The following is an 8,821-nucleotide window of genomic DNA, read 5'->3' as shown; positions in this document are numbered from 1 at the left end:
TATAGTAAAAGGTTTTTTCTACATGCACTTCAATTTCACAGCAAGAATGGCATGGGATACATAAACACAGAAGAGAGTATTCATGCAAGATATCCAACTCCTTGATATAATATGCATACAATTCAAAATGATTACACTATCATCACATCTAGGGCTTTCTGCAACTACAAGGTGGTGGTTATGGAAAGCATGGCCCTTGCTATCAATATCTAAAAAGCAGCCACCGCCTTCTTCTATGTGTGTTCTCTTTTTGTGTTTTTTCTTAATTTTTCTTAATCAACTCTGCTGTTGCTGCTTCTTAGCAAAACTGGTGAAAACAAAACTGTAATCATTGAACATAGCGCTCTGGCAATCAAGAGGTTTAAAACCTTCAATCTTCTGGGGCGAAAAAAGTACTGTGAGACATTTAGAACTCTGATTTACAAACAGGGTGGTCACAAATTCCTGGCTTGAAGACTTCCACAACTTTCCTGATCAGGTCATCATAGGAGGTCTGACTTAAGTTTGTTTCAAGCTAACATAAGAAAATTCTGGTTCTGGAGTGATGTGAATAGTCCAATAAGTTCCATCCGATTTCATTCCATTCATTGAATACCCACAAGGGTTGAACAGTGTGGCATCAATGACAGAACCTGGTATCAGGTCACGAATTCCACTCTCACGAATGACATCCTTTGCAGTAACACCATCTTTCCTGTAGAACTGGTCCATAACTGCTGGGTCAAGCTCACTCATCAGAATTTCCAGGGTTTGATCTGGCTGATTGATTACCCAACTCTCTGGGAAATCCAAAGTATACAAGTACCAACAATCAGAATTCATGCATCCCATACGATATGCTGCTCCATGTGGGAAAATTGTATTAAGAAACTCTATTTCTTCCTGGAAATTCTGGTGTGGGTACCCTTGGTGAGGTGGCTTCATGAAATTCTTAGGAGAATAAAAGCTTTGAATTGAGTCAAACCCACTGTAATCCCTAGCAAGTTTCAACAGGGGAACCAGTGCTTTCAGCAAGAGGGTGGTACCACATGTCTTCAAAATGAAACGTCTCTTGGAGACAAACATGCTACTCTCACTGAGTACACAAGCTTCCTGCTTGTCAGTTTTTGTCACACGTATGATTGAACATTGCACATCCTTCAAAAGTATGTCCCACTCGGATCTTGGGATGGTGCAAAGATCCCCAGATCCTCGGTTTGCGTCAGAGAACAAAACCTCCAGCAGCTTCTCGGTTCCTTTGAAAAAATGTGCAGCTTCCATCACTGTGAGATTAGCGAACAACCAAGAACCACAGAAAATCAACTAAATTAAATCTCTTCTCCCGCCGCTGCCGCCGCTGCTGCAGATTGTTCCAGCTGTGTTACTAAAGTTCAGGTTCTTTTTTTGCTATAATTTTACATTAACTTTTTTTAAAAAAGGGTTAATAAAATTTTCCCAGCTTTTTTTTTTTTTTTCGTGAGCTAAAGTTGAACGTGAGTGTCTTGGAAGTAGAGGCAGATACAGCTCAGTCTCTTGCAGTCCGCTGATTCCCCGTTAGAGAGAGCAGAGCGAGCGCTAGCTAATGTCGCCGGCCATACTGTGGGAGCCTAACGTGTCCATTTTATAAACTAATCATAAACTTTAGAAAGCACAACCTTTCTCTATTCTTAGTTTATCTTTATAACCTAAAGTCATATAACTTCTCTATTTCTAAGTGCCTCACTGCTAATACACCTTCCTAATAAATTATATAACCCATCATCAACTGTATTCATCAAGGAAAAATATGTAACTATGTAGGTTAGAATTTAGCTTATCACACAAATCTTTTGTTTACCCAAACACACTTCAGTCAAGTCTCACTTGACTACCCTATTTATGTGCCAAAATAAGTGCATTCAGAAAATGAATTATAAGACTGTATTCTAAAGACAAACATTTACAAACAAGTTTTCTTGCTGGATGAACATAATAGATTGACTGGTTGAATTTTTACTCTCAAATAATTGTGAGAGTTGATTTTTTCCTAAAATCATACTGAATTAATGGCATATTTTAGTGTTGTAGTCAAATATGCTGCCGACCACACTCCTTCACCTAAAGTTCCCCTAACTTGTTATATTTTTTTCACAGATACAGCACTTTGTATATTTCATTTTGATTTATTTTCTGGCAAAATATATATTTTTGCAAAACTCCCTGTCATATATATTTTTCTTTTGCTTTTCCAGTGTAGATTAAAAGAAAAAAAATCCCCAGACTAAAAAGCCAGCTCCAGGTATCATATAACTTCTATGACTAAAAAGTACAGATAATTTGCTTGTTTTCCCAGGGAAGTGGGCAGGCAGCCAAACCTCACAACCAAAATTAGTTCCCAATTTAGTGTTCGATGTCATTTCACAAGGACTAGAATGAAAGATGAGACATTGGACATGTTAACTCTGAGGAAAATTATCACTTCACCTTGTATAGCGCGTCTTTACTGGATGAAATCAGAGGAGATAAATCATCTGTCCCTGTGACAGATCTGCCTGTCATCGAGGGGAAAGATGTCCCCTAGTGAGAAGGCAGGCACTGTCTGAGTTTCCCTCAGGTTATAACCAGATATATTTTGTGCCTCAAAATAATTATAGAAATTTGAAAATGGAGATGATGTATGCAGGACACACTTCCCAAGTCGATTTTTCCAAATGACATTTTAAGTGCATGTATATAAATACAAATAGGAATGCATTCACATTTGTGAACTGCATATGCCCTTGAAATTGTTACTGGGTAAAGAAAACATTTACTGAATGCTTACTATGATCAGGCATCGTAGTGGCTGGTGGTCATTAACCTAAGAAAACACATAGGTCCAAGTAAGATTCATGGGGTGTTTTGTCCCTCAAATTTTCCTTCAGAAAGCAGGAAATCAGCTTATATTTAAGTACTACAAAGGCGGGCAAATTATGATCAAATCTCTCATATAATTTATTTTGAAATCTAAAGTGCTTTTGGGAAAAGGTGCATTAACTAGAAATGATATCACTCCTCATCACGTTTTGGATACATAGAGAGGTGACCTCGTGGAAATGCAGATGAGGGAGGCAAAGATATTTTGTTCAGACTTCGTGTTTATTCCTGTGTTACGGCATTGCAATTGAGAGTTTTGGTTGCGGTTTTAATAGAGGATTTTAAAAAGTAGTAGAGAACATGTTAATGGCGAAGTTGCATACATGCCTTCAGAAATAATAATTAGCCCAAATGTTCAATGAATGAGTCTTTGTGACTTGAGATAAAATGCTTAGTGGCAGCATAATGATCATTTTAAAAGGGCTCTAGCTCTCATTTTTGAAGGAAGTCAAAGTCTAAGCTGCTAGATAACTCAAGACTAGCTCTAGATTTAATAAAGTTAAAGCTATATGAGCTGCTAGAAACCAAAAAAAAAAAAAAAAGTGGCTCTAGTATTATAAAGTTAAAGCTATGCTATAAGGGTTCTAAATAAAATATTTATATTCTTCTAAAATCCTATTCTAGTTCGGCCCCCAAAAATCCTTTTGAAATCATCTTATAAAATAGGGACTCAATCACCTTATATATCTGGTTACTGATATTTATAAAAATGCATTATAAAAATGAAACTTTAAAAATAAATTAATGCCCCCATGCGAAACTTTATGTAATTGTGTAAAAATTACACTATCTCAGGACTTCCCTGGTGGTCCAGTGGTTAAGACTCTGTGCTTCCATTGCAGGGGATAGGGCTTTGATCCCTAGTTGAGGAACTAAGATTCCCACATGGCACATGGCAAAAAAATAAAAAACAAAAATTACACTATCTCTAACATGGAATAATACATTTTTAATTAAGAAATTAAAATAAGTCAAAATAGTCATTTATGTTTACTCTTCCGAAGAAAGTCAAACGTGATAAGCCTATCTGTGATTTTCTATAAGATTTTGTTAAATCTCTTTTTTTAGCTCATAGTAATAATAGATCAGGGCTCATTGATCACTTGTTTATTCATCATGCATGTATTGAGCACATCCTTTTGCCTGGGTCTTGCACTGGACACAAGATGTAAAAGGGTAAACAAAGCAGACTTGTCATTTCAGAGCTTGAATCGTAGTGATCACAGACTTAGTTCATATTGTTGATTAAGACTGTTGTTAACTAGAACATGTCAGAATCATATGAGCCAGACAGAGGAAAGTACAAATTTGGACCACTTAGATTAGCAGGAAAAAGGAAGTGATGAGATTCTCAAAAGCCAAGACCAGGCAGGTCATCAACACAGAAAGGACTGCACCAGTTTCAAACAAAATAATCTGGATTTATGGATTATGATTTAGAGTGTGTATTAATTTCAATACAACTGATAGAAGGCTGTAAATTAGGAAATGGCTCAAAAATGATCTAGGAGAAAATACATTTGCTGGCTCTCTGTCTTCTAAGGGTAAAGCAAAAACTCCATCTGATCTCATTCACACATTCATTTCTTCATTCTCTTTTCATTTATTCATCAAAAATGTATTGAACACCCTGTATATACCAGGAATTCTTCTTTTTAATGGGCATAGAATGTTAAAGCAAAGAGTCCCTGCCCTCATGGAATTTAGTCTACTAGAGAAATAAAGACAACAAATATGCCATACACTTATAATATAGTAATTATTTGTAAATCTATAAAGATAGAGATTATGTGCAGTATGACTTTTATACATGGATATGATGGTTTGTTGTCTATACCTTTAACTCTATATATTTTTCTTTATCTGTAGAAACATACAGAAATGATAAAAAAGAAAGCTGGGATATAAAATGATAAGAGATGAAGTAGAGAGTTAGAAGGTTTATAAGTCTTTTCCTACTCATTTTTGAAGTAAGCTTTTTTTTCCTAGAAATCTTTGACATGATAGTACACATGTTCCCAGTTTCTCAAACACCCTACTCTCCCCCTGCCTCCTCCATGCCTTTAAATATCTTGCTCTTTCAACTTGGATGCTGTTCCCAAAGTTCATTGAGACTGAAAACAAAACACCTGACTTTTACTTCAAAGCCGTGGTTAATATGACACCCTCGTTAATGTATCCTTTCACCCAGGCAGGTTTAGCTCCTCCTTCCTCAATGGTGACTGAGAGCCCTAAAACATGCTCTTCAGTCCCAGTACTTGACTGCCAAGAGAATTCCTCAACTCACCCTTCAAAATTAAAACAAAATAACTTTTTGAATGTTGCTAAATATTTATTGATTGCCTAACATCATCAAGTTCTCTATCAGATGTTTTTTCTTTCCATTATGTGAATTCTTATGCCAACATACACATGAAAGAATGCTCATCATCATTAATCATTAGAGAAATACAAATCAAAACTACGAGATATCATCTCACGTCGGTCAGAATGGCCATCATCAAAAAAATCTAGAAAAAATAAATGCTGGAGAGGTCATGGAGAAAAGGGAACACTCTTGCACTGCTGGTGGGTATGTAAATTGATACAGCCACTATGGAGAACAGTATGGAGTTTCCTTAAAAAACTACAAATAGAACTACCATACGACCCAGCAATCCCACTACTGGGCATATACCCTGAGAAAACCATAATTCAAAAAGAGTCATGTACCAAAATGTTCATTGCAGCTCTATTTACAATAGCCAGGAGATGGAACAACCTAAGTGTCCATCATCGGATGAATGAATAAAGAAGATGGGACACATATATACAATGGAATATTACTCAGCCATAAAAAGAAATGAAATTATTTGTAGTGAGGTGGATGGACCTAGAGTCTGTCATACAGAGTGAAGTAAGTCAGAAAGAGAAAAACAAATACCATATGCTAACACATATATATATGGAATCTAAGAAAAAAAAAAACCGGTCATGGAGAACCTAGGGGTAAGATGGGAATAAAGACACAGACCTACTAGAGAATGGACTTGAGGATATGGGGAGGGGGAAGGGTAAGCTGTGACAAAGTGAGAGAGTGGCATGGACATATATACACTACCAAACGTAAAATAGATAGCTGGTGGGAAGCAGCCGCATAGCACAGGGACAGCTCGGTGGTTTGTGACCACCTAGAGGGGTGGGATAGGGAGAGGGTGAGGGAGGGAGACACAAGAGGGAAGAGATATGGGAACATATGTATATGTATAACTGATTCACTTTGTTATAAAACAGGAAACTAGGGCTTCCCTGGTGGAGCAGTGGTTGGGAGTCCGTCTGCTGATGCAGGGGACTCGGGTTGGTGCCCCGGTCCGGGAAGACCCCACATGCCGCGGAGCGGCTGGGCCCGTGAGCCATGGCCGCTGAGCCTGCGCGTCCGGAGCCTGTGCTCCGCAACGGGAGAGGCCACAACAGTGAGAGGCCCGCATACAGCCAAAAAAAAAAACAGGAAACTAACACACCATTGTAAAGCAATTATACTCCAATAAAGATGTTAAAAAACAAAACACTAAAATTTCATTATAAAAAATTCTTGTCAAATAAACCACCTATCCTTAATATTTAAATTGTATATCCTGGATAAAAGTAACCTGTAGAGAATTTTCCCTTTATATCTGGGCAGACGTCTCTCTGGGTATTTCAGAAAATACTTGATTCTACTGGTGGTTTCCTCTCATAGCTCTTATACATTGCTTGCATGACAAATTTCAACTTCTTTTCTTTCCTCTTAGTATTACAGATTTTTAAGTAAAATGCACACCTGAACATTGCCTTACAGTTGCATCTAGCCACTACTCATTTTTAATTCCACAATTTTATAATTAAATATTTTAGGTAGGGCATTTTCGATTTTAAGTTTCAGAAATTAACTTCAGCTGGCTTAAGAAAAACAGGCCATCGTTTAAAATATGAAACGATGTGTCATATCAGGACAGAAAAGCAGCTGGGGCTTAGGAAGGATTGTAAACAAAACAAGGATTTTAAACAAAAAAGAAAAACAGAACATGGCAGTTTGCTTTTTAATTTCTCATTCTTTTGAGTTGGCTTCATTCAGCTTTTCTAGCACAGTAGTGTTCTGTTATTTAATCCACATGACAAGAAAAAAGGGATCATCCAGGTCTAGGCAGGTAGAAGGATTATTTCTTTTTCTTTTTCTCCCTTGGTCCCAATCCTAAATTTCCAAGGCAGGGGCTCTGAGTGACCAGCTTGGGTCAGGGACTCCTCCAATGCACCAGCTCCAAGGGGGCCACATTTCACAGCAACATAACATGCTTCATTCTAGATGTAAACTTCTGGCCTTTCCTCTTGACCAGAACTAAGCATGGAAAATAGGGACCAATTTTCTGAGCTGAAATTTATTCTCAGAGAATGAAAAAAAATTGAAAAGTAGAACAGTTATCAAAGGGAAAAAAAAAACAGCAGAGAAAATGGGACCATAGAAAACAGGGCAATGTATAAACAACAGACTTTATTATCAGTTAAACCTATATTCACATCCTGGCTATGCTATTTTATAGTTGCAGGTTGCATGGCATTTAATTTATTTGAGCATCATTTCCTCAATTGTACAAAAATAATACTACCTCCTAAAATTGTTTTGGGGATTAAGTAGCATGATGAATATAAGTTTTATGGCTGATACAGTACATCAATTCAGTGTGTCGATATGGCTGGTCCTGCTAATGGTTCAGGTCTCTTAAGTCTATGAAATCTCTTTAGACAATCATTCCCAGATTATCTGACTCCTTACTTTGCCTTTTCTCTTTAAATTATGTCATGTCTCTGTATCTTTACTTATTAGCTATCTCTTCCATCAGATTGTAAATTTCACGAAGCAGGGTCTCTGTCCAAGTTGTACACTAATGTAGTCCCACTTTCTGAAACAATGTCCAAAAAATACAAATTTTTTTAATGAAGGAAATGTGTACTAAGTACATAATGGTCATTATATTTCAGTGAAATTGTAGAGCATGTAGTTCAACTTCCAGATCTTTGAATACAAAGAAGTATTCTTGAATAAAATTCTGACAATTTTCATGGGACTTCTTAAGGTTTTAAATGTAAAGAGACTGTTTGCTAATAAAAAAGAAAATAATAATTAGATTAGAAAATGGAGTATGATCTCCATTATTCCTAGATATAAGAAATACAATAAAATATCTAAAAATGTTTTCTTTTTCTATCTTCTAACTCAAAGGAGATATTTCTGGGTGTTGATTTCATGCAAAAATTTAAACTGATTTTTTAGTTTTCTGAACTCTCTATGTTCTCAATATGGAGTATGTAGTACTAGTTTATATTGGAATGAACACTTTGTTTTAAATGTAACACAGTATATTTGAAATAATGCTGTAATCCACATAAAGCTATTAAATCATACAATCAATAAATTGTAAGGGATTAGTTGAGTTGCTATGAGTCCTTGCCCATCAGATGAGATGAAATGAGTATACCAATAGGAAGCAAGAATATCTATCATTAAAGGATGGGTAAGCATTTTTTAAATGGAATGAAAAAAAGAGTACTGGAGTGGAGGTAAAAATAGGAACTAAGAGAAATAAGGCACATATGAGCACTGACGTGTAGACAATATTACCTATAATTGCATGAAAGACTAGTTATCCTCTCCTGAAATGTGAAAGATCCATTCTAGAATGTTCTCTAAGCTTCTCTTTAGCAGGGTAACTCAATGATTCTATATTTTTAAAGCCCACAAAAAGATTAATGAGATTAGAAAATGCACAAATACCTGACAAACAATAAGAGAATGTGAGAAATTAGTGAAGCAACTGTTTCTTCGTACTTACGAAGTCAATCATGCAAAAATATTGCAAAGCGATTTTGGTTACCATCATGGTATCCAACTTCATTCTTTATTCTTTCTGAATCTGATCTTCAAATGTCATTC

The 8,821-nt window shown here is 36.3% G+C and overlaps 1 pseudogene across 1 annotated transcript; it reads right to left on the bottom strand.

Moving 5' to 3' along the window:
* Window positions 1-276: 276 nt before the first annotated feature.
* Window positions 277-1,314, bottom strand: LOC307191152 (S-adenosylmethionine decarboxylase proenzyme-like; annotated as a pseudogene). The gene has a single exon. The product of its transcript is annotated as an S-adenosylmethionine decarboxylase proenzyme-like (transcript).
* Window positions 1,315-8,821: the final 7,507 nt, after the last annotated feature.

The sequence above is a fragment of the Stenella coeruleoalba genome (genome assembly GCF_951394435.1).
Source record: "Stenella coeruleoalba genome assembly, chromosome: 1".
NCBI lineage: Eukaryota > Metazoa > Chordata > Mammalia > Artiodactyla > Delphinidae > Stenella > Stenella coeruleoalba.
The sequence above is the reverse complement of the archived record's forward strand: the minus strand, read 5'-3'. Positions and strand labels throughout refer to the sequence as shown.